The sequence below is a fragment of the Mustela nigripes genome, chromosome 4 (assembly GCF_022355385.1).
Source record: "Mustela nigripes isolate SB6536 chromosome 4, MUSNIG.SB6536, whole genome shotgun sequence".
NCBI classification, from domain to species: domain Eukaryota; kingdom Metazoa; phylum Chordata; class Mammalia; order Carnivora; family Mustelidae; genus Mustela; species Mustela nigripes.
In genome coordinates, this window is record NC_081560.1 from 89,097,088 (window position 1) to 89,124,492 (window position 27,405).

The following is a 27,405-nucleotide window of genomic DNA, read 5'->3' on the forward strand; positions in this document are numbered from 1 at the left end:
AACAAAATGTCCAATAGGGATTAGTTCCACCCTTGCCCTAAGCTAAAATGAGACACAGGAGTACATTTTGTAGATCAAAGAATGCTAAGATAATTATGCAGCGGGTTTCAGAGAAATGCATCTCCACTTTGAAAGCGAGCCAGAACTCATATCTTACCCTCCTGGGTTGGGGTCGGGGGACGGGATTTCTTCACCAAAGCCACATAAGAAACCTTAAAACTTTCTTTAGAAAATTCCTAGTTTCTGGGCGCCTGGGTGGCTCAGTGGGTTAAGCTGCTGCCTTCAGCTCAGGTCATGATCTCAGAGTACTGGGATCGAGTCCCGCATCGGGCTCTCTGCTCAGCAGAGAGTCTGCTTCCCTCTCTATCTGCCTGCCTCTCCATCTACTTGTGATTTCTCTCTGTCAAATAAATAAATAAAATCTTTAAAAAAAAAAAAAAAAAAAAGAAAATTCCTAGTTTCTGGCTGCAGTGGTGAAATGTGAAACCCACGTATCTATGGGAAATACATATTGCTTTAGTAAACCAGGTTCCTTGGGATAGCTACATGGCCCCCATGTGCCCCAGAGAAAGCGGTTTTCCTATTTCATGAACAGGTGTCGATTTCTGCCTTCCACTATAGCAGTTTTCATGCTCTGATATCAGAATACTATGAAATACTATAGTTATCACTGTATGTTTACAAAAAAGGAAACTAGAGCATAAAAAGATGGACCAGCACTCACAGTCAGTGATTCTCAAAAGTGTGGGCAGGGGATGCTGTGAGCCCGGAGTCTTTCGGAAGCTTACCTCAGGTCCTTCTTTTTCCAAGCACATGTCTGCACAAGGCAGGATTTTCTTCATCTATGTACTTCAACAAAAACAACACGTGCCAACTGGTGTCAATACAGAAGCAGATTGTTGAAACCAACTGCCTTTTGTTAGGCCAGACATCAAAGAGATTGCAAAATGGAAAACAATGCCATTCTTCCCACCTAATGTGTTTTGGCATATGTATTTATGTTAATATGTTACAGGGTTACAGGTCTTTATTGTTACTTTAAAATGAAATAGTATTTTTTAAATTTCTTTTTTTTAAGATTTTTTGTTTATTTATTTGACAGAGATCACAAGTAGGCAGAGAGGCAGGCAGAGAGAAAGGAAGGGAAGCAGGCTTCCTGCTGATGTGCGATGTGGGGCTCCATCCATCCCAGGACCCTGGGAACATGACCCGAGCTGAAGGCAGAGGCTTTAACCCACTGAGCCACCCAGGTGCCTTCATTTTTTAAACTTCTAATATGGCAAACAGCAATAGATAAAATTCATATACCCAAAAGCTCTTCAGAATCCTCGATGAATTTTTTAAAGGAATCTTGACACTAAAAATTTGAGATTTGGGTGAAAGAATAAAGCCTTCATTAGAAAAGCAAGTCAAATCATATTATTAAAAGAATAATAAGGATGGATTTGAAATTAAAATGAAGATCACTGTTGTAGTTCACTGTTACCAAATTTTTTTTAAAAAAGATATTTTCAATAAAAGTAAGAAAGAAAATAATGTTTTAGGCAAAAGATCCATATGCAAGGACCAAGGAATATGGAAAAACAAAAATCAGACAAGGGCACTCTACACCTGAGACTTTCATAACAACTTGTTTTTGAAGGGGAATTTGGGTGTATTTGCACTATGAACTAATAACAAAATCACTGGGAAAGAAGAGTGTTGTTAGCAATGGAAGTATTATGGATAGATCAAAATATAGGTCTAAATCTGTCAGCTAAATTAACATGAGATATCAGGCTCATACACAAATTGATTTTAATTAAAAAAACAAGTCAGGATACAACCTGTTTACTAATTATGAATTGGTTAAATAAAGTGATACATCCTTATGGTACATATTTAGCCAATTATGTTCTAGAAAGAACATTTAATAACTTAGAAAAATGTTCACAAATATAAAGAGCAGGTTACAAAACAATATTTAGAAATATATAAGTAGGAAAAGAGGAGCGCCTGGGTTGCTCGGTCGGTTAAGTGTCTCTTTTTTTCAGCTCAGGTCATGATCTCATGGGTCATGAGATTGAGCCCCACATGAGGCTCCCAGAGAGTCTGCTTGAAGATTCCCTCTGCCCCTCCCCCATTCTCTCTCACTTTCTCAAATAAGTAAGTTTATAAATAAATTATTTATTTCAGAGAGAGAGAGGGAACAGAAGCGGGGGGGGGGCGCAGAGGGAGAGGGACAAGCAGACTCCTCACAGAGCAAGGGAGCCTAATGAGGGGCGGATCCCAGGACCCCGAGATCATGACCCAAACTGAAGTCAGATGCTTAACTGATGGAACCACCAGGTACCCCAATAAATAAATCTTAAAAAAAAAAAAAAAGAGAGAGAGAGAGAGACAGACAGACAGACAGGAAGGCTATATACCAAAATGTTAAAATACATTATCTCTGAATGATAATGTGATTATCATTACTTTTTTTGTATTTTATTGTATATTTAAATTTCCCCCCCAATAATAATAACAGCAGTGATAATCCAACAACACATTTGTTTTTACAGAGCTATCTAACTTTCTTGTTTTCTTCGTGCACTGGGCAAGCCGGAGCCATCTCTCCCCAGGCAGGCCACACCCACTGACTCCTCCCTGGTTTTAATAAATAGCCCCAGGAAGTCAGTCCCTTCCTTCCCCTTCCAAGGGCCATAGGAGCACTCTGTTCTGCTTTTGAATTCAGCCACTCCAGCATGTGCTAATTGATTTTATTCTACGAATTTAGAATCAGGTAGTTGGGAGCCTCATGAACTCTCCCCGAAATAATGAATGCAAATTAATGTGAAAGTATATCCCCAGGATTTCCTGTAAGAATCTTTTATTACAGTGACAGTGAGGAGTTTTTACAAGTACTTATCATAAATAATGTATTGCCTCTGGTGGCAGGCTAGATCCGTTACGTGACTGTTACTATGGGAACATCAATGTCCATATACAGTTTAATTCTATTCCCAGAAGCTGAAGTGAAAGTCGGCATTATCTTAATGTTGCAGATGTGAGAATTTAGGCATTCAAAAGCTAAGTAGCCGGCCTGGAACCAACAACAAATCAGAGGAAGAAGAGCTGGAACGAGTCTGCTGACATCGAACCCAGGACACTTTTGGCTAAAGCTGGGAGTCTCCATGTCATGTGTGTGGTGGGCTCGGTTTCCATGGACTCTCCTGTCCTAGTGTGACTCCAGGGGAGCCTCTCACTAGCCTAGGGTGGGCACCAACAGTCTTGTTACCTGGAGGCAGTTTATAGGAGGAAGAAGAGGCTGCCCCTCCAAGGCTCTGAATTACCCATAGGGGCGAAAATCAACAGACAAAGGCACTAGCCCTTGACCCTTGCTTTGCCCAAGTAGGAGAAGCCAGGGCAAGCAGGAAGCAAAGGGATTTATGTGTGCATGAAAGAGAATGTCGCTGAGAAGCATTTAGACAAGTCAAAGGAAGGCTGTTTCATTTTAAATAAATGTGGCCCAGGGAAGAAAGGCGGGGTTCATTTAGATGGAAGGCTAAGAGGTTTTTAAAATTCTCACAGAGCTGGAGTGACAACAGAGTAACTTTTCTCCTGCTGTCCCCATTTGTCACAGGGGAATGATGACCCTTCCCCAGCTCATCTTCTGATCCTCTGTTTTGGGTACAAGGGAAAAAAAAAAAAAAAAACTTTGAAAGACCCTAGAAAATCTACATAGGGAAGGTCCTCATTTTATGTGGAAGTGATAGTCTAGGAAAACAAATTTATTACAGTCATATGACTTAACAAAAGAGAATTACTCTCTTACAAAATTGATATAAAAATCTACCCTCTCGTCCCATCACTTTTCATCCCTTAATATTGTTTAACAATCCCAATAAATAATACTTCATAATACTTTACATAAATAACAAATTATTAATAAAAAAGACTCTAATACTTACACCATGACACTTTTTACTTCTGGCCTTAATGAAAGAACTATAGGTCACTCGAGCCTGGGGTCAGTGAATATTTTCTTTAAAGGGCCAGATGGCAAACATTTTAGGCTTTGCAGGTTATACAGGATCTCTTTAAAAATGTAAAAATCATTCTTAGCTGAGATGTACAAAAATGTAATTTGCCATCCCCACCCTAAGCTATGGCAGCCAATGTAAGAGCCATAAAGGGCAGGAGGCCAGAGTGGACAGGCCACCCATATCCACCTCCATCATTTCCACAGACTTAGTCTGTCCTGTTCTCATTGTAGCTCCAGCCCCTCAAATGGTGCCTAGTGGCCATTAGGCCTAAATATGTGGTTGCTGATTCAGTAAATGATGGCTGGGCTCAGAGGGCTAGAGTTGCAACGTGTTGAAAGTCTGCCATTGGCGTTGATTCTTTTCTACTAGGAATCTGAGTGTTGAGAGTCCACCATATTGTGTCTTTGCTCTCTCCTGGCCAACAGGAGTATTATCAATAATGAAACAACTAAATATTATGACTTACAGCACAATAGGTCCTACATGTATGAGCATCTCAGTGGAAAATGGTATAAAAAGGGAGTTATGTAACAGAGGCCTCTCTTACGTACAAATCATCCTGGATAGAGGAACACAGGTATTTCCTGATGGAGTGGAAGGAAACTAACAGTTCCTGAGCCAACTTTATGTTAATGTGTTTAACACATTATTTCATATTATCCTCATACGTCATTGCAAGGTAGAGGATGTTACATTTTATGGGTAGAAAACTGAGCTCAGGGGGGCAAAATAACTTGTTCAGACTCCAAAAATAAATATGTACCAAACCAGGATTCAAATCCAAGCCTGCCTGGCCCCAAACTTCAGGCTCCTTCTACTCTACCTGACTATGGTAGGGGTAGTATTTTTAGTTCTACCAACAATTTGCCTTGTGACCTTTGAGATGATCACGTCACCTCATTCATTAGACACAAATATAAGTAGCTACCCATCTCTCAGTGAGTCGAAAGAATTCATGAATGTTGCAAAACCAAGCACACAGCACTACCTTGCACCCAATAAATACCTGCCTAATTTGAATTACGTTGAACATCTGAATTGGCTGACACCCAGGAGAAAGGAGAGAAGACTATGGGGAGGAAATGTCTGATTTATCACCCGAGAGGGAGGAGGAAAAAAGTATGAAATGTAATTCAATGATTATGTAGACGGGGTTATAGGTTCAGGCAAAGTAGGTGCAAGGCAGGATCTAGAGAGTAGAAGAACTTCAGTTTCTAGGAGAGCTAACGTAGGCATTGCATTGATTTTCAAAGGATTTTTGTTAGGAACAGAGCCTTTCTTCTGAAACCTTATTTTGAAGCCCAGTATAGAAAACAAATACAGAGCTATTCTTAGCCCTGCTTTCTGGTTTCCATGGTGTCCCCTAAGGAACTTTTATAGAACCCCTCAGGCCAGCTGAGGGCATGGTTTGAAACTTCCTGGTCTTCTATCTGCCTTCTCGCTCAACGCCCAATCAAATATAGTATTTACAATTGACGGAGGGTGGCTGTTCCCTTTATCCTAATAATGGTACAAGAGATCTACTCTGGAGAGTGTTGCTGCTGGTTGTAACATTCAGGGGTGGGGGTTACCGTAGCCTGGTCTGATTCAGGTTTCCAACTATGGAGTCAGGAATATGTCTCTCTCTGTTTTTCGATACCATGTTCTCTGTGAAGATGCCAGTTCTTTCTACTCAGGACAGAGATGGCCACCAACAGTTTAGGACCTCTATCATCCCTGGTATCTACAGTCTCAGGAAAAAACAACCCTTGGTTAATAGCACAAGACCTCTTGAAGGATCCATCACCATCAGTCATGTGCTCATCCTGACAGTGCAGTTACTATGGGTGGAACCATTCAGAATTTATGATCAGCCAGGCCTGGTTGATGCCCCCAACTCTAGAGTCAGGAGGGAGGCCAGTGCCACCAGCACACATGGATCAAGAAGAATGGGAGTGAAGGGTGATGCCCCAAAGTGATATTGAGTACAGAAAAACATGGGCCCCGTCCAGTGATCAGAGACATGATAATGATGGTAAGCAAGCCCAGGATGGGGGAGATTGAATTGACCGGGTTGACCGAAGTACTGATATAAGAAAAAGGTAGAAGTAGAATTCAGGCACAAACAAGCTAAGAGAAAAGGCGAGAGACGTGTCCTGTTAATGTGGACCTGCATTTTTCCACAGGGGAAGAAAGATGTCTTCAGTCCCTGAAGGAAAGGCAAGTCGACTGTGAAGCCATCCAGAAGACTATTTGTCATCAGGCTAAGATGAAAAGTGGTCAACAAGTGTCTGCATGAGGAGGTTGTGTGGGAACTCAGATTATAAAGTCACTGGGGAAGACTTCAAGAGACATTTTTGCAGTGATTCAGTTGCCAAGGGTGAGAGGGCGGAAAAGAGCAAGACTCAAGCCTCAGGAGTACAGCGATTTCTTATTTATTTTGGACACAGTATCCACAGAGAAAGATTTTGAGTGTTGACTGGACACAAATAGCACTGAGTCAACCAAAGAGAAAGACGCATCTGTGGTAGTGTGGCCCAGCAGTTAGATGTTCCAGTTCTGGAATCAAGTAGATCTGGGTTTAAATATTGACTCCTCCCCCGTGGGTGGTATGACCTAGACACATCACGTATTCTCTCTGGACCAAGGCTTCCTCATCTGGAAAATAAGGATGTTATTCGCTTCTAGTTCATGGGCTTTTGTGATTTAGTATTAACAGAGATAACATTTGCAGAGAACTTTGTACAGTGGCCAGCATATAAGTGTACATAAATGGTGGTGTTCACAGGATGTAGAAACAAAATGGCTGCTGGACACAATGCAGATATTGTATAAATGGTACAAAACATGTAGCCTAAATCAACTGAGTGAAAAATTGAATTGCCTCAGAGGAAAAAAGCTGGAAAGAGAAGGGAGAGCAGAGCACTGCAAAGAATTATCCAGGATACCTGATTTTTTTTTTTTTACTTGAAATAGATAAGTTATTGCAGTTTATTTTTTCATGCATGCATTCCGGAACTTTTCGATAAGAGCAATTAAGTGTTAGGCACTTAATGTGCAAGCTGCCAGGGATATAAAGGAGAGGTTAAAACTCCCAGCCTTAAAGAGCTCACAGTCTAGAAGAGGAGAGAGAGAAGAACATAAATGGTATTAGGACAGCATGATGAGAACGAAGTAGGTTTGCTCAGAGTGTGTGAGGGGAGCAGGGCAGTGAGCAGCCAGTTCCATAGGACCTTCTCTGGCTCCAGAGGGCATTCAACTATGATCTGTTGTATACGTTCATCCTGGAGGTGGAGGTCAGTAATATATAGCCTTAGAAGGTAATATTTACAAACAAAATTGTCAAATGTTAATAATCGTTGAAGCTGGGTGATAGGAATTCTTTCCACTCTTCTCCCTACTTTTGAAAATATGCATTGTAGAACTTTTTTCTTTTTTTCCTGAAGTATCACTGATACACAACATTACATAATTTCCCGTGTTCGACAGAATGCTTCAACAAGTCTCCATGTTACGTTGTGCTGTGCTCATCACAAGTATAGCTACCTTGTGTTGTCATACAACCCTGTTACCATACCATTGACTCTATTCCCTGTGCTGTATCTTTCAACCTTGCAACTTACTCCATAATTGGAGGCCGGTACCTCCCACTCCCCTTCACCCATTTTGCCTATCCCCCCATCTCCCTAGAGCTTTTTGAAACGGCACATGAGACCTAAATTCTCAGAGCCAGAAAAGAACAGTTAGGCGAGGGAGCCCTTGGCAGCAGCCATAACCAGGAACTTAACAAACTTTTTGAGAAAAGAGGAAAGTTGTGCTTCACCTGCTGTGGATGGAGGAGTAAATGGAACAAAGCAAGGGGCAGGAAGCTGGGAAAGACAGTGATAGCGAGGGGAAAGGCATAGAGATGGAAAGACAAATTGGAGCAAAAAGGGAAAACGTATAAAAACCAGGAACTCTGAATACCCACTTACCAAAATAAATAAATAAATACAAGGAAAGAAGGAAAGAAGAAAATGTGCTGAAAATAGGTTGGGGTGAAAGAATTATAGAGAAACTGAATGACAAAGGCTAATGCACAAGTAAAAATATTATCAGAGATAGAAAGGGATTAGGATTCTGTTCCAAAAGAGGAATCGTGAAAACAGAAGACAGAAGGACGCCCTATGAGGACACCAAGCACAGTGGGAGAGCCAGAGTTCCAAATGAGCTAGCCAGCAGGATGTTGACATAAGGTGCTGCAGTTTAAAGAAAATTTTCAGAGTGAGGTTAGGGGGCTTTGGGGAACATCCACATATATAAGTTCATTCTTTTTTTTTTTTTTAAAGATTTTATTTATTTATTTGACAGAGAAAGCTCACAAGTAGGCAGAGAGAGAGAGAGAGGGAAGCAGGCTCCCCGCTGAGCAGAGAGCCCGATGTGGGGCTCGATCCCAGGACCCCGAGATCATGACCTGAGCCGAAGGCAGCGGCTTAACCCACTGAGCCACCCAGGTGCCCCTATAAGTTCATTCTTGACAAGTTCATACATTCATTTATTCGTTCGTTCATTCATTTCAACAAATAGTTATTAATCTTGTTTTCTGGCAATAAACTGACCTGTCAGTCACGTTCCCTAGAGCCTAACAATGGAGACGAACAATGAAACAAGCAATTCTACATTATAATGAAATGTGACCAATGCCAACAAAGGTCAGGCCCTCATGGGGTGCCTTCATTCCCATGCAGGGTGTTTCCCCAATTCCGGGGTTGGCCCTTGGGATGTTGTAGGTACAGAACCATGATCTGCTTCCACAACTACATCCACCTCTTGGGGATGGACATACCCTAACCAAGCTCACAAAGGCATAACCACCAGAAGGCCAATTTACTGACTTAGAGTAAGAAAGATAAAGATGAACGATTTGGGTATTTGCATTCTCTGATGAGCACATTCTTTCATGATAGACATATCAAAGTGAGAGTCAGATTACCAGTCCAAGATTACTCAAAGAGAATGGATTACAGCAAAGGAGGGGTGAGCTGGATGACCTTAATGCCCAGTGTCACTTCTAAGTCATTTTCTGCCTCACAGAAGATATTGGTATTCATGGGTCAGGATACCATCCCTCCGGTCACTGCTAGAGGACTTGTCATATTCTATCTTTTTCAATTTCTTTTTCATAGACTCCCCTACTTTTGTGTACACATTCATTCTCCAGACATGGTACAATATAATTAACTGAATGTAATCTTTCTTAGATATAATCACAATCCAGTCTTGTCCCCGCTAATGTGATACACAGATTACTCAAATTCTATCTGGGCACTCAAAATCGGTTGGGTCATCTCTATGTAAGTCTGATTTTACCAATAATGTTTTAAGTATCCTAACTTCTTATTCAAAGTGTAATTTAATCTCATTTTGTGCTGCCTATTTTCCATTCATTAGATCTATCCTCTAGCCAGCTAAAGTTGGGTTTGTCCAATAAATGGGCCATCAAAGATCAGAGGGAAGGAGGGAAATGAAGTAGGGGTATTTGATTCCTCAGCTCTCTTCTTATGGGGTCACTGCAAATAGCCTACCTCTCCAGACCAATGATCACAGCTTTTGTTGCAAGAGTCCTCTCTGTTTCTGAGTTTTGGTAATAGCTCTCATCCTTTTTTTTGGCCTTGGGGTGGTAACAATTCCCCAGTGTTGCTAGCCCCAACATAACTCACTGGACCTGGTTGTTTTCCCTAAATACTGCCCACACCATTGTAACAGTCTCTTTATTAAACTTTCCTAATTCTCTCCTTTGGACATGCCATCTCTTTCCTCTTGGGACCCTGATAGGGGTTGGTATTGACTTTAAACTCATATGTTACCAACGGACGGTAAAGGCTGGAGCAAATATATGTAGCCAACTAATTATATAGTGATAGAGACCCAAAGAACTAGGAATTTAATCTTTGGGGCTCTGAAAGAAGAAATGTTATGTATTACTTTCTTGAAAAATAAATGAATGAAATTAAATAGAATGTTGAGTTAAAAAACAACCTTAAAGAGTGTCAGGTTTCTAGACAGTGCATAAAACCAAGGCAAGTAAGATTCAGTGGCTCACCCACAATCACAAAGTCCCTTAACTACAGAATTGAGAGTAAATTTGGCTTTCTGGTTCCTAGACCTCTGCTACTCCTTTTTGCCTGGGCATACTATTTTGATTCCCTGAAGAAGAAAGCAACATGGGTGTCCTACAAACAAGAGTTCTAAAAAGAAAGGAAGAAGGTGGTAGGTGTGGTAATTTTAATATATGCTCACAGGGGCACCTGGTGGCTCAGTCTTTGAGTGTCTGCCTTTGGCTTGGGTCATGATTCCAGTGTCCTGGGATCAAGCCCCCATCGGGATCCTTGCTCCACAGGAGGCCTGCTTCTCCCTCTCCCATTGTGTTCTTTCTCTGGCTGTTTCTCTGTCAAAGAAATAAATAAAATCTTAAAAAAAATAAAATATGCCCATAATTTCTTTGATAATTCTCTATTCAAGAAGTGGATCTAGGTTCCTGTTCTCTTGAGTGTAGACTGGATTTACTGACTTGCTTCTAACTAACAGAATACGGTAGAAAAGATGGTATATTATTTCCAAGACTAGGTCATAAAAGGAAATAGGACTTCCTCCTTGCTCTCTCCCTTGGACACTTGCTCTGGGGGTCAGCCACTGCCATGTTGTGTGGCAACTCAAGCAACCTTACGGAGAGGAAGCAAGACCAACTGTACACCATCTCAGAAGCAGATTCTCTAACCCCAGTCTAGCCTTCAGATGATTACAGCCCCTAAACTTCAGTCCAGACCCAGAACCACCCCTCTAAGCTTTTCCTGAATTCCTAACCTAGAGAAACTATGAAATAAAAAATGTTTGGTGTTTTAAGCTGCTAAGCTTGAAGGCAATTTGTTATATAGCAATAGTTGACTAATAAAGACAGGAAGATGAAAGAAGGCAGAAAAGAGAAAGAAGGAAGATAAAGTAGTCAGAAAAAAATTCTGCTTGTAAAATATTCTTGCATAGCACAGCCAAAAATTGTTCAGAGAACCACTACATTAAACACAGAAGGCTGATGATTTGGAGAGTTACTGAATCAACATATTTGGAGCATGGAATGTCATGGTTTCTGTATGAATACCAAAAAAAGTTTCACAATTTAAAAACTTGCAAAGTGTCACTTTGGTCAGATCATGGTCTGTATGAGCCCAATGTTCTATTTACAATGGCAGAACAAGATGTAGGAAAACATGAGTATTTTTTTTGGCTCTGATCTCTAAAATCACAATAATGTATTCAACTAATGTCAATATATGTATGTATACAGAAAGACCTTTCTTTCTTTTTTTTTTTTTAATACTTTACTTATTTATTTGCCAGAGAGAGAGAGTACTTGTACAAGCAGCAGAGGGACAGGGAGAACCAGGCTCCTCGCTGATCAAGGATCCCAGTGTAGGACTCAATTCCAGGACCCTGGGATCATGACCTGAGCCAAAGGCAGACACTTAACCAACTGACCCACCCAGTTGTCCCAAGACCCTTTTAAAACTATTATTTTCTATCCTTTTTTTTTTTTTTTTTCTCTAACACTGCCTCCAAGCTCTGAGGGTTGATCCCTCCATCTAAAATTCCTGTGACAGTCTTTGCTGGAAGATCTGGAAACCTAGAGGCTAGAGGAAACTCTGCTAATTCAATGTTAATATTTGGGGAGGGAATGGCTAGCTGAAACTATTAAGGCCACAATAAAACAACCAAAGTTACAGTCATTACCCATCTCAACAATAGATTCAATCTCCTTGAAGATAAGTTGTTTATCTTGTCAATTCTATGGTTTGGGTCTTCACAAAAAAACACAAGGATTTTTTGTTTGTTTTTTAACTTTGTTTTTTAGTAATCTATACACTGGGTGTGGGGCTCAAACTCCGGACTCTGAGATCAAGAGTCACATGCTCTTCCGACTGAGCTGGCCAGGCACCCCTCTATGAAGTTCTTCTTGCTACATATATATCTGATCTCTCTTTCTGTGGCTTTCTGTTACATCTAATATTACATTACATCTAATTACATCTAATTTAGAGAACAAGTGGTCCTCTAAACTTTCTGCTGCAAGGCCCCCAATTGTTGCATCTGATATTTCATGGATGTCGTTCATCCTCAATGTGGATCATTTCTTTTCTAATCCTTGATTCCTTTTCCATTCAGCTTTCATCTTCTCAGACTCAACAATGGATAGACATTAAAGGAAGAAAGCAAAAATAAAGACGTAGGAATATCATAAAAAGTAAAGCTGAATGCTTGTGATGAGCATAGCATTGATGAGGGAGCAGGAGGCTGGCTGAGGACAAAGCAAAAGCTGGCACCTTGCACCCCGTCTCCACCCACTCCCCTCGGTAATATGTGTGACATTCCTCAGGCACCTCTGGCTGCCCTAAAAGAAAAACAAATAGTTAACTTGCAGAGATCACACTCCTGCAAGACAGAAGTCTCCTTTGGTTTACAACAAAGAAGCTATCTAACAATAGCACAATTTCCAGAGGCAAATAACTCAGTTCCTCAAGCCCTAAATAAAGTTAAATTTCTTCTAAACCCAAATCTCACTAACAAGGACACTTGATAGGAGAAATGTGAAACTTTACCTCTAGATCTCCAAGATAGTGTCGAGAATCATTCCCAAGCATCACTGATATACATCTAAAGGGTCTCACAAGAAGATTTTTACTACTAGTAATGAATAACCTTTCTCCCAACAATAGCTAGCCCCTCAAGGTCCTGGAGACCTTGATTCCAAAATTCCTTAGAGACTAACATTACCCGTTTTGTCCTCACCTGCCCAACTCCTGTGTATATAATCAGCCACTCCTCAGGATAATGGCGCAGCATCTCCGTCTGCCCATGGGTCCTGTCCCCGTGCTCTAATAAACCACCTTTTTGCATCAAAGACGTCTTAAGAATTCTTTCTTAGCCATCGGATCCGAACCTCACCCCATTGAACCTCACCTAGGTTCAAGAATTGCATCAGCATAAGGCTGAGTTGTGCCATCACTATGTTGTACACCTGTAACTAATGTAGCAATCCGTGTCAACGATGCTTCAATAAAAGAAGAAAGGGGAAGTTGAATTTTTCTGAACGGTGTAGCGTAAAAGCTAATGATTTGCTCCTTAACATGCAAGGATGTGTGGTAAGAGAGTAGCTGTGCTTCAGGCTTGGAATCAGAAGAGCAGGTGAGTAAAATGCCGAGGCTATCATAGATGAGATTGGGGAGCAATGTCAGATGCTGGTATAGAATGGCAATGAGAAGGCAGGCAGGGCTGGGGAGGGGGGAGCTGTGTGTGACACCAAGGAGGCAGTCAGCCGGGTGGGAATCCATCAAGGAGAAGAAGAAATACCTGAAAGTAAGGAAGACATAAGCAAGCAAGTTTAAGAAAGCTGAAGGAGGGTGTGGACTCCGGCAAGTTTCACTGAGGAACATTCTAACCTAAGTAAGTCAGATAAAGGAGAAAACAGTCCAAGGTTTGATAGACAGCTGCATAGTTATCTAGCTAAGTGAGAAAATAAATAAGCACATAAATACGTATCAGTAAAAAGAAAAGAGGAATAGAGGGTAATAGAGTTCATCGCATGCTGTCCGTTTTCCCCAGAGAAAGGAGAAGTCTGTAATACCTTGTGAGTGACAGCGAGACCCCTAGAGGATGACCATCCACGTGGCCCAGCTCTGAAAAGAGAACCTCTCCTGCTTATGCAAGTCTTTGGGGCCAAAACAGGACTCTGCCTAATGCTCTGGGGTTACACAGTTTATTTTCCTAATGGGAGACTGGATTTTAAGTGGCAGAGGCAAATGTCTGAGAGCTGGAAAGCATAATAAAGTTCAGGAGAGAAAAGAGAGTTCCTGGAACAGATTGGCTTACCACTGCATTTGCAAATAATTCCCCTGTCGTTAAAATCAGCCTTTGGCAGATATACTTGGTTTGATTCCGGAGAAAAGGGAAATAATAAATTCCATGACACCCGTGCTTTGGACTCTCTCATTTAAGGAAGGTAGCAGAAGAATAGCGATAATTGGAGGTACTCAACATCTTTGGATGCAGATTAAAATTTTTTTTCATAATCTCATTGCAAAGGCTAGGAGTGGCAAGTGACCAGAATAATAGTTCTGGCCTAAAATTATGCTACATAAAGATGACAGACTTGACCTTCCAGTATGTTCAGAGGGACCCAAAAGGGTCTGAACAGTGCCTTTGTCCCCAGAGACAGTCGTCAATACAATGAAGCATAAATCTTTTAAAAATAGAGCCAGCATATGGGTTGCCTTCTAACTGTGTGAAGTATATAAAAATGCTAGGGAAATGTGATTAGAATTCCAATACATTATGGATAAAGCTTGAAATAAGGCAAGAATATTCATGCATCCCTCTGTGATATGCATAACAATAGAAACTGAAAATACACTGCATGGGAAAATGCTAATGAAACATTAATAAGCAAAAATTTCTGTGCATAATCAGGGAAAGTAGAGGGTTATTAAAGATTGGAAATCCACTGTTTAGGGAAAAGTGAAGCTATATAAATAAAGAGGACAGAATTAGAAACGGTAGAAGCAATCTGTTTTGTGTATCAAAGGATCAAGAGAAAATAATATATAAAGTATGATCCCAAATCTCTTTTTAAAAAATGCCAGCTGCTGGCTCTGGATATTGGGAATATGGGAATTTCTAATTTTTTCTTCAGGCTTTCTTGTTTTTCAAATCATCTCATGTCTTACTATTTAAAAATATTACTTTTAAAAATTGTGATGCAGATTTAAGGCCATATATCATTATGAGATTGACACAAACGGATGGATTCTGTTTTCATTTTGGTAACAAAAACGTAGGTCTAGATTCAGTGTAAACAACTATAGAAAGATTGAGGCAGAGAAGAGGAAAACAGATAAAAAGAATAAGAAAAGAAGAAATATCTTCGTTAGAATTTGAAGTCAGTCTTTAAAAGGCAAAAGGATGGGGTGCCTGGGTGGCTCAGTGGGTTAAAGCCTCTGCCTTTGGCCCAGGTCATGATCTCAGGGTCCTGGGATTGAGCCCTCACATCGGGCTCTCTGCTCAGCAGGGAGCCTGCTTCCTCCTCTCTCTAAATGCCTCTCTGCCTACTTGTGATCTCTCTCTCTCTCTCTCTCTCTGTCAAATAAATAAATAAAATCTTAAAAAAAAAAAAGGTGAAAGGATGCAAGACAATACTTGGAAGAGATATTAAATAAAAAGAATATTCATCAGAGTTGCTTTCCTATAGTATACAATTTGAACATGTATGTGCATTGTATAGCGTGTTAAGTGTTTCTTTTGAGACATCCATGGAATCATAGAACTCTAGCCTTAAAGAGAACCCTAGAGGGCGCCTGGGTGGCTCAGTGGGTTAAACCGTTGCCTTAGGCTCAGGTCATGATCTCAGGGTCCTGGGATCGAGTCCCACATGGGGCTCTCTGCTCAGCAGGGAGCCTGCTTCCTCCTCTCTCTCTCTCTGCCTGCCTCTCCAACTACTTGTGATTTCTCTCTGTCAAATAAATAAATAAAATCTTTAAAAAAAAAAAAAAAAGAGAGAACCTTAGAGATTATCTAGTATCAATTCCTTCATTTTATAGAAAAAAACTGAGACCCAAAAAGTCAAAGTGAGCCCAGCCTAGTTAGAGGGAGTTTGGGATCTGAACATAGAATTCAGCATTTGGGGCTCCCTTAACCTGTTTTGACTGTAGTTTTAGGCTGCCTGTGAGCACTGCACTCTTCCTCTTACAACATCCAGAAAAGAAGAGGAACATTCATTAGGGTAGGCCATGACATGATAAAGGCATATTTTAAAGAGATATGCTCAACTTCACAAAACTGGAAAGGACTGGATAACTAACCAGGAACTAAAAGAAAGAGAAATTGCTCCCAGACTGAAATGGAGAGAGTGGGGCTTGGGGGCCACAAGGGGTGTCAATGAACTCAAACTTAGAAAGTATGAGTAAGAGAGCCTAACCAACCCAGTAAGACTGGTCTTGAATCAAGGGAGGGAATGGATAAAACGACAGTAGCCCTCTATAGAAAATTGATGGCTGATGAAAACAATGACTTTTGAGGTGTTTGGGGTCTCTGTTGGTAGAAAGATGGCTAATCAGCAATAATTTTTTATGAATAGCCAAATAGCAAAGTGTTCTGAATGTCATAAGTGGAAAACAGAAGGTTAATGGAATTCTTCTGTTCAGAGAAATATCACTTGAATGCAAAATAGGAAGTAGAAAGAGGGTAGAACAATTAGGAGATGTGTGACAGAGGACACTGAACACAAGACCCGGAACTAAGTCAGATTTTCAAGGAATTATTTGACCTGAAATAGTGCATCCAAGCCTTAGGAAGAAAATTCTCTCTAAATGAGTGGAAATAAAAATGTACAAACGACAACAAAAATGTATGACGAGATGGGGATATTTAAATTCAGGGTTCTGTTTTATTAACAATGAATAAACCTGAACCATAAAAAAGCTCATCAAGATAGAAACAACAACGAAAGGAGAAAAGATCGTCTCTCGATAAATATGATTGTGCGAGTTTCAAGTTTCCTCTCTTTTTATATCAGCCAGAAAAAGCGTTTTAAATTAAAAATATTTATGAGGTTTTGTGACTAAAGCATTGGCAGCTGAAAGTTTAAAAAAAAAAATAGACTGTCAAGTATTTTCTTCCTGACTGGCGCTAACCTGCCTGTCCCACTTCCCAGGAAAACCGGAGGCTCCTGCAATTACATAGTCAAGCTAGCTGGGGAGGACCGCACAGGAGCCCCGCTCACTGCGGGAGGACGCGTTTTCAGGGAGGTAGTCCTAGGGAAGATGGCTACCTTTTGCCAACTGCTGTCTCTGGAGCTTTGGCTCTGAGCCAGGGATCTGCATCATGCTCTCCTTGCTTGGGCAGCCCAGCTAACATTCTCTGGCTCTATTCAGCAGCAAAACATGGCGTGTCTATACCCAATATACATACCCAGCAGTCAACAGAGGACGCTCACCTCCAAATTTATTAGGTTTCCTCATCTATACTCTCGTAGACCCTCGTATATTTCTGCATGATTGTGCAATCTGTTTTCTATTTATTTGTTTAACATCAGCCCCCCCCCCCCCCACTGCTGTGCCCTCCTCTCCCCCCACCCCCAACCTGAATGTAAAGACAGGACCGTTTTACTTCTCTCCTAACTGTCCCTTTGTGTAACTGTAACTCCTCGACTCGGGCCTGTGCACAGAAGAGTTGCCACAAATAATGGAGACCTCGTGGATGCATTCCTTCTGGGATGACCACCACCGTGACTAAGGAAACGTTCCTTAATCTATGTCAAACAGGTAACTTTCTGTATTTTTGAATCCTGGAAAATGGTTGCATTACAAAGATCTTTCAAGGCTTCTTCTTATTCATTTTGCTTCATGCAACTCTCAGCATTAATATTTTTGATTCTTTGGGATGCGCTCCAAAAATAGGAAATCAGATCTAAACACATCAATTGGCTCAGGAAGCGGCATCCTGAACATGTTATTATTCTTATTGATGATGAACTCTCTTGCCAATAGCTTCCCATCCTCCCCGGATTATCGCATGCCAAAAAAGGCATGCTTCACAGAGCTCTTAGTTCTTTAAGTGGCAGCTTCTATTTAAATACATAGATAAGGCTTGTCAGGCTGAGCTGCTCTTGAAGCATGAACTACTACTGTAAAGTCACATTGCAATGGAAACAATACTTCTGGTAGCTTTCCATGTTCCTTTAATCCTTTCTCATTTTTCAGAAACCTTGGGAACTTAAAGGCCTGGTTTAAAAGAAATTTCAATGGAAAAAAAATCAAATACTAAGCAATAGCTAGAAATGAAATTATAATCTTACCATCAGACGTGCCAGCAAGCAGGAGTAGCAAATGAATTCGGTATTCTAACGACTGCGTGATCTACTTCGATCTAGTCTCTGAGATATTATGGGGAATACTATATGCTCAAATTTTCATTCAATACTTACATTTTGTGGAGTTTGTATGATTTGTAGCTTGTGTCCAACACTTTAAGACAACCGGCTTATGCTATTAGATCCGTGGTGAACAACACATTTCCTTAGAAAACAAAATCTTTCATAGGCTTGAAGTACCAGACAGTGCCTGGAAGAAATGATTTAACAAGATTTAACCTTAGGTGCCCTCACTGAGTTACTATGATTCATTTCAGATGTTATCTTAATTTTCCCAACAGCAGGGTAATGTCTTAAAGGATGAGGTCGCTAAGCTGCTCTACAAATAAGTCTTTCCAATGGATACAGTTTATATATATCTTGCTGATTCTGTTTCTGCTACTAAATAGTTGGGAAACCTTGGGAATGTCATTTTTTAATCTCCATCTGGCCTCGTTTTTCTCATTTACAGAAGGAAGGAGTTGAATGAGATCAATGGTTTCAAGTATTTGGCAACAAAACCCTTTCTTCAAATAAAATATTTTGTCAAAGCCTGAGGTATGGTATAGAATATGGCTCCAATTACCATAGCTTGAAAATCACTAATCTAAATACTATCTCATGTCAATTTGACTATGAAATATTATAATTCCCATTAATAGATTCATGGTTCATAGCAACAAGTAGTCACTGAATGTTCTCAGGTGTCAAGTTCAAGGGACTCTGCTATACTCTGCACAAGCCAGGCCATTACCCATTTTTGCCAGCAGACGATTTTCCAGAGGGAGACCCCCAAATCCCACAAATAAAAAATAAAGTATGAAATGATACACAAAATAGGGATTGATTACTTCTGGCCAGGGTATCAAAGAAGTGTTCATGAGAAGGTGGCAGCCTTTGGCCAAGAGGCAGGACTTTTGACCTGGTGAATATGAGTGATTCCAAGTGGGGCAAATATAGTAAGCAAAGGTTTGGAGGCAGGAAATTGAAAGACATGTTGAGAAAGGCAGTGTTTCAGTTGGTTGTGTTATTAATGGTATGATGGGGACTCTGAGTTACAACTGGGAAATTAGGTTAGAATCAGATGATCAGAGACCTTGAATTTCAAGGTAATGAGGTTTGCCTTTATTCTCTGGGAAACAAAAAGTCATTGGAGGTGGGGATTTTTTTTTTTTTTTAAAGTAGGAAGTGACATAAACAGAAACGTAGCTAGAAAAAGATTTCTCAGAATAATATGTAACTAGAAGTGGGAAAAATTGGAGACAAGAAGGTGAATTGGAAGACAACAGTCCAGCAAGATCCAGCCTGGTGCAGTGCTAGGAACCGAAATGTCTCACCCTAAAATGTGTATGCTGAAGCCCCATCCCACAATGTGACTGCCTTTGGAGATAGGGTTTTGGGAAGGTTATCAAGGTTAAATGAGGTCATAAGGGTTGGCTTCTAATCCCATCAAATTAGTGTCCTATAAGAAAAAGGAGAGTGATCAGTCTTTCCAAGTGCATGGACTGAGGGAAGGCTACATGAGACTCAGAGAGAAGGGGGCTATATCTACAAGCCAGGATGAGTCCTCACCTCACCTGACCATGCCGGCATTCTGATCTGACTTCCAGCCTTCAGAACTGTGAGAAAACAAATTGCTGTCGTTCAAGTCACCAAGTCCATGGTAGTTTGTTATGGTGGCCATGAGCAGACTAAGACAGACAGTGACATTAGGAATGGCAGGGACAGGACAAGTGTCAGCAAGTCACCATGGAAATAGAATCAACAGGATTTGACAAGCCCACTTGGGAATGTGAGAGGCAAAGGTCAACAGTTGCTGTGAGTCCAAGTCAGTGACTTAGACTGCCATTTGCAGATTCAGAGAACAGAGGGGGAAGAACAATTCTGCGGGAGAAGAGCTTAATTTTTGTTTCTGAAAAATTTGGTGAACGAATTAGAGGTGTTGGCAACATAAACACGCAGTCTTTCAGCAGCCAGCAAACAGAACTATGGATTTGGTGGTTAAGAAAGAAGACGGAACTAAAAATATAATTGATTTTGGAGTCATCTGCAGAAGGATACCACCAAGGGCTGGTCACGGGTGAACAAAAATATTCATGCACAAAAAGATCTACATGAGCCTGAGACTACCGAGAATGATACCTATCTCTATGTTTGCTACCTAGGCCTGGGTTACATGTGATTTTTACAAATTCTAGAACTTGTGCTATAAAACAGCCTTGGGGATGTAGAAGATCTACCTTTGAAATGGTAAATAAAATGTAGTGTAAACACCCCCAAGTATCCCCCTCTGCTTTGATACGCGTGTAATTTGTTTCTGTTGGCAAGAGGACCAAACAGAATTTATGAGGCCGTACAGTTCAACAAACAAGATACCATGACCCTGAAGCAGGGTAAAGGGCCAACTGTTCTTCAGATAAAGTACACACTAGCTCTAAGAGGACTAAAAGCAAAAATGGAACATTCCATTCCATAGGGATGTGGATTAGCAAGAGAATTCGACACCAGGGAATCCTGGTTCTTGAATTTCACAAGTGATGATGGAGTAACTAACTTGGAGAGAGACAATAAGGAACAAAAAAAGAAAATAAAGGGGTGCCTGGGTGGCTCAGTCAGTTAAGCTTCTGCCTTCGGCTCAGGTCATGATCCCAGCTCCTGGGATCGAGTCCCGCATCCGGCTCCCTGCTTAGGGGGAAGCCTGTTTCTCCCTCTTCCTCTCCTGCTCCCCCTGCTTGTGCACCTGCGCGCTTGCTCTCTCTCTCTCTCTCTCTGTCAAATAAATAAATAAATAAAATCTTAAAAAACAAAAAAAAAGGAAGAAAAGAAAGTAGAACAAGATTACTATAATAAAACAAAAGAAAGTTTCACAAATATTCAACTAAGTGGGATAATAGACAGGATATTTAGCAAATAAATACCTTTAAGGTCCTTCTTGTAAAAAGTGGTCACCAGTCTTAAGCACAACTTTTTTTTAAAGATTTTTTTTAATTTATTCATTTGAGAGAGAGAGAGAGAGAGTGAGAAGGAACATGAGAGGGAGGAGTCAAGGGAGAAGCAGACTCCCCATTGAGCTGTGAGCCCGATGTGGGGCTCGATCCCAGGACTCCAGGATCATGACCTGAGCTGAAGGCAGAGGCTTTAACCCCCTGAGCCACCCAGATGCCCCAAGCACAACTGATTTCTAAAATTCATGGAACTTGAAGATGCAGGCTTAGGACTTCCCATTAGACGGGCCACTAAACAGGAACTAGAAAATCTTAGCCATGTGGTCTCTTGAGCCAAGAAATAGAGTTCCATGAAACATGGGGATTCCTTTAACTTAATACCTGCTGTAGAAATCCATAGTCTTTAACAAATATGTGTATATCATTCCCATTTCCCAGAAGCAATGGCTTTCAATTATCTAAGCTATTTCTTTTGCTAGTTAGTGACATATTTCTAAATTATATATATATGTTACTATTTCTGGACTCTCCAACTTAAACATTTCTGTTGACTTCCTGCTATGGAACGTCAGGATTTAGTGCTCTTATTCTATCCTCCTGCAACAGAGACACATAGACAGACACAGACACACATTGTTCTCTTTCTCTTTTTCTGCGCAACTTGGTCAAACCATACCTTATGGTCGTATCAGTTCTCATTGTTCTCATTGTTCTGACTCCATAAATCCTGCTCAGGGCTGAGCCTTCTAGGCTTCTTTGATTTTATTTCCTTGCCTATTCTACCTCCTGTTTTCCCTGGGGTGGTTTGTGCTGCTGTTTTCTTTAATTGTCTGATTTTCTCTGAAACTATCCTTTATTCATTTCCCAAGCTGTCTGCCAAAGGTGTTGTATTTCTCAGTATAATCAAACACATTAGATAATTGACCAGTGCCTTTCTTTTGCCTTGGCAATCTCCCTCTGCATGTCTTTGATTTCCTGCTTCATTTGGACCTGGTTGATCTCCAGATCTGCAAACAGCTGCTGGCCCAGGTCCTTGTTCACATTGATCCTAAGAACTGCCTTAGTCTTTCTTCTGCATGCATTGCCCTCCCCCACAACTTTTTTCTTTATTTTCCCCCTCCTTCGTTCTTTTTACTCAATAATACTGAGTGCCCACTATGTTCCAGGCATCGTTCTTAGCGCTGTGGATAGAGCAGAACTAGTAATAAAGATTTCAGGTTTGGGCATGCTGAGCCAGAGGTACCTTTTAAACAATTCGAGGCAGTTGGACGTGGAATTATGGAGTCCAGGGAGGAGGTTAGGGCTGGAGGCATTCATTTGAGAATCATGCACATATAAATGGTATTTAAAGCCAGTGCACTTGATGAGGGCACCCAGGGAGTGAGCATGAAAAAACGAGCTATCTGGAATGCATCAACATTTAGAGGCAGAAAGGAGGATAAGGAATATCCAGTAAAAGAGAATGAGAAGTGGTCAGGGAGGTAGAAAAACAAAGAAAAAGTGGTGAAGTGAAGAAAGCAATTCACATGGCTGCTTACTTCCTCAAGCTAGCAAGGAAACTCCCTGCCCATCAGGGAGGCCCCAGTTCCTCCTTACAGAGTTTACAGCTGATTACATCAAGCCTTGGATAAACTCCTTGATTGACTCAAAACCAACTGCTTTGGGATCTTAATTCATGTGCAAAATTCCCTCACTCTTGCCAGATGATATTGCCTAGAAGGAAGCAAGAAGGGCCACTCACACTCAGGGAAGAGGATTCTACAGGGCTTGAAAAACAGGGGTCAAGAGTCAGGGGTCCCCTAGAGTCTGTTCACCACTGAGTGGTTCAGTGGAAAGGGAAACAATGATGACTGACAAGAGAGGTGGCCATTGCAGAAGCAATTTACTTGCATCGGTCAGAGGGAACAGGATAGAGCACAGTTAGAGCTCAGCCCTCTGAGTTATCAGGCAGAAGGTAGAATATGTGAGTCCAGGTGCAAATAGGCCGGTTGATGTGGTGGTGGGGGCTGATGTTAGTTCCTGTCCCTTGCTGGATCCTCTATATTCCTATTCCTCAGGCGGTCTCCTTGTTTTCATAAAACTTACTCCAACTCTTTCTTTTCTTTTCTTTTAAGATTTTATTTGTCAGAGAGAGAGCATGCACAAGCAGGGAGAGTGGCAGGCGGAGGGAGAAGCAGGCTGAGCACAGGCCTGATGTGGGGCTCTATCCCAGGACCCTAGAATCATGACCTGAGCCAAAGGCAGACACCCAACTGACTGAGCCACCCGGGTGTCCCTTATTCCAATTCTTGAGAAAGGATAATAGGAGTCTATATTTTCTGAAACTTGACATATCTGCAAATACCCTTATTCTACCTTGAATTTTGCTGGATACAGAATTCTGGGTAGGAAATAAGTTTCCCTTAGTATTTTCAAGATATTGTTCCATTGTCTTCTAGCTTCCAGTGCCGCTGCTAAAAAGTCTGATGATAGTCTAAGCTTTTATACTCTTCTGTGTTCTGAAATACTGAAATGTTAGTATTATAAGCCTGCTGAGGGTGTTTTTCTTTATTGTCCTATGGGCATGTGCATGGGATCCTCCAGTCTAGAAACTCACATCCTTCAATTCTGGGGAAAATTCCTGTATGATTTCTTTAACAATTTTCTCCATTTATCCTTGTCTTGTTTTCTTTCTTGAACGCCTATCATTAGATATCATGGTTTCTGAGTCAATTCTGATTTTCTTATTTTCTCTTTCATTTTCTAGATTTTTCTCTTTTATTTTCTGCTAAGTGTCCTCACCTTTATCTTGATCCATTTTATGGATTATATTTTTCCTTTCAAAGTTTTAATTTCTAGGAGTTCTTATTCCTTTCATTTATAGAATATTGGCTATAGAGCCAGACTGCCTGGGGTCTCATCCCAATACCATTTACAAACTGTGTGCTCTTGGTCAAATTACTTCATCTCTGTGTCTCTGTTTATTCATGTGCATTGTTGTAGTACACACATCATAGGGTTGTCGTGAACAATGAGTTAATAGATACAAAGTGCTTAGTATCTATTCATGTTTACATGAATAAATGTTAACATAAATAAATGTTAACAATTACTTTTGTTGTTATTATTGTATATCTGAGGATAGTAATGTGCTTTCAGAATTTTTCTTCTCTTCACTACAGTCTTTACTGTAGTAAAGGATAGTAACGTGCTTTCAGAATTTTTCTTCTCTTCACTACAGTCTTTACTTCTCTTAGTTTATCTTTTCAGTTCATTTCTTTTTGGTCCCAGTGTGTCATACTAAAAGTTTTTCTTGGAAATCTGATGATTCCTGCTGAATTCATGTTTGTGAGGTATGTGGGGGTGGTAGAGGGTGTTGACTGGTGAACATCAAAATAGGGTGAAGAGACAGAGAACTGGGCTCTCGAATGTCAGCATCTGTATGTCTTGACTCCTGAGCTGGTCAGTTCCCTCAAAAGGAATCCTCCGATTTCCTGCCTGGAAGGGTGTACTTTAGGGAGTCCATAGGGGGAAAGAGGCCACTGATCAGTAGTTCACCAAATTAGAATCAATCCCTTCTCCTCAGTGCCACATCTGATCCCCCACAATCAGCTGTGCAAATCTCAAGTGAGCCCCTCCACCTCCAGCTGGGAATGAAGGAGCACAGTTACTTGCCTACATAGGGCAGAGGAGGGCCAGAGGTGTTACCAGTCCAGCTGGTAACATTTCATTAATCCTTGCTCCTTATTGCTTTTCAGAGGCACCTGCTGTCTCCAGATTCCGAGCTTTTGCGCTCAGTGATACAAATGTGATCTTGCTACTCACTGGCTTCCTCTCACTGAGCCCTCACCCAAGCTTAGGCTCCAGTGTTCTCCACACTTTGCTAAGTTAGTTCCAAAATTTTAGTAGACAACTCTCATCTGCTCTTGTCTCTTTTCCTGTTCCTTTTCCCTTTTATTACATCTTATTTATTTATTTGAGAGAGGGAACGAGCACGAGCAGGGAGAGAGGCAGAGGGAGAGAGATACACAATGGGGAGCCGACACTGGGCTCTGTCCCAGGACCCCAAGATCAGAACCGAAGTCAGATGCTTAACCAACCGAGCCACCCAGGTGCCCCTTCCTGTTCCTTTTCTAAAAATTAAATAATTAAACAAATTTTTAGTTGTGGTAAATTACATATAACAAAGTTTATCATCTTAACCATTTTTCAGTCTATAGTTCAAGTTCAGTAGTGTGAAGTACACTCATATTCACAACAAACCTCAGAAGTTTTTCATCTTGTAAAACTGAAACTCTTTGCCCATTAAACAGCTCCCCATTTCCCCCTCCCCTCAGCTCCCAACAGCCACCATTCTACTTTCTGTTTCTATGACTCTGACTACTCATTTGAGTGGAGTCATACAGTGTTTGTCTGTTTTGACTGGCTTATTTAACGTTTTGACTGGCTTATTTAACTTATCATAATGTCCTCAAGGTTCAGCCATATTGTAGTGTACGCCAGAATTCCCCTCCTTTTTAAGGCTAAGTAATTTAAATTTTTTATTATCATTTAAAATTTTTATTATAGTTCTCTTCTTTTGTCCTTATGAATTTATAATTTTGTTTTATCTTCCCCATTCCTTTAGTCACGGTTTCAGTGCAGCTTTAGGAAGCAGAGATAAACTTGTGAGCCCGACCTCATCCTTAAGAGGAAACCCATATTCTATTTATGAATTGTAGCATTTAAGAATATATTCTCTGTTACTTCTGAGAATCTCTTTAGCTGTACAAGACTTCTTAAAGGAGAACAGAATAATGAAGTTTCATTTAGGTTCCATTTAGCCAGAGAAAAACTCACGCTTTGATGTTAAGCAGAAAAGTTACTTCAAGCAGTTGTCTTCTCAGTATGAGTATAAGGTCCCTGTTGGGAGAATCGAGTGTAGTGGGTCCCCAAGTGTGGTCCCCAGACCTGCAGCAGAAGTATCCCCGAGGAGTTTGACAGAAAGGCAAATCCTCAGGTCCCACTTCTGACCTACTGAATCTGAAAAGTTGGGGGTACACACCTGCATCTAGACATGAATCATTTTATTTAGTCTTAGCCCAAACATTTCCAAGATTTCCAGGCTATGAAGTGGCCATCTTTCCTAAGTCGTGAAGGTACCTATGCCACCAGCAGTGTCCATGTTTGGGACTTTTTGCTGAAGACGTAGGTGTTGGTACGTGTTTATTTATGCTACCCAGCCCCTTCTTTATCCTGCATGTCACTGGCCACACGGACTGAATCAGGAGAGAAACTCTCATGCAAGGCCAGCCCATTCACTGGATGGTCAAGACCAAATTAACTGGATTCCCTCTCTTCCGGATATGAACTAGAGACACTGAAACCATAGCTGGTACTGAACTGGTAAAGGTATATAAAACTAAGAGAGACAGCTAGCATGGGCTCTGTGTAGGCACAACCCCCCATGTCCTTTCCATTTGTCTTTTTGCCTCGAACAGGTATATATTTCTTTAGCCAAAGAGACGTGGTCAGAATACCTAGTAACTATTGGCAAGAAATGCTGTCTGATTGATTGCTCACAGTTACGATTCTCCATCATAACCTATGGCTTGTCGTCCTGTGTTGGTGGCTGCATATAAACAAATTGATGTCTCTGTCCAATATCTATTTATGTTCCATGAGTGAACACAAATTTGGTAGCATTCTTATTTGATTCCAATGCTGAACTCTAAGAGTTCTTTTGCAATTGCTTCAGCTTCTCTGAGAAACTAGTGAAAATTGCTTGGTAAATCAACAACCAAAGAATCAATTTCAGTGATGTTTTTTGAGAATCCAAAGATAAATAGTCCCCATAGGCCACTGTTACTGCCCTCCAAGGTTTGGAAGGACATATTCCGAAAATGAAAGCAAAGGAAATCACACCATATTAACCCAAATAGATACGGGGTAGGGAATAAAAGCCAGAATAGGAGTTTAGAAGTGAATGTTGGTTCTGAGAACAATATTAACATAATAGGACTTAGCAGGATCAAGCTTTAATTTTTCAGGTCATGTTTACTGATTAACGAACTGACGCAAATAAAACTTGTTATCAGAGAGCTGTTTGCAAAGATGTTTTAAATCCCACATGTCTTCTTTTAATATTATACTGTTGTAGAATATCCCAGAATGGGAGACCACATAGGTCATCTAATCCCATTACGCATTCATGCCTGACTCACTTCTAAACCCCTAAAGAAATGACAGCCGTATGCCCCTAGCATTGCCATTGATGACAGAGCCATGCACCTTGCCTCATATAGTAAATCTACAAAAACAAAATAACAACAATAACAACAATAAACTACTCTGAAACACAGAATATGCTACTTTGAAATACGGTTTTGTAAATGTTTGGAAAAGTAGCTCTTTTTTTTCCCTGTCATTCCTGGAGGAGAGTGTTAACCATTTGGCAGACACTGGTTATTGTCCCCAGAACAGGTTCTCAATTTCCAAATGTTTGCTTGGCCCATGGCTGTTCAAAATAAAGACTACATTCCCAAGCTTTCCTTTGGCTATGTGTTTCAGTCCTATTGCTGTG

The 27,405-nt window shown here is 40.8% G+C and overlaps 1 long non-coding RNA gene across 2 annotated transcripts in view; it reads right to left on the reverse strand.

Moving 5' to 3' along the window:
• Positions 1-27,405, reverse strand: part of LOC132016032 (uncharacterized) — an 86,177-nt gene that overhangs the window by 56,880 nt on the left and 1,892 nt on the right. Inside the window, exons 2-3 of one of the 2 annotated variants that reach the window (XR_009403866.1) lie at positions 17,995-18,130; positions 6,193-6,644 (exon numbers count right to left, since the gene is read on the reverse strand). This is a non-coding gene — a long non-coding RNA (uncharacterized LOC132016032). Of the gene's footprint in view, positions 1-6,192; positions 6,645-17,994; positions 18,131-27,405 lie in introns of those variants that run through there. The other variant, XR_009403865.1, reaches the window with a different exon arrangement.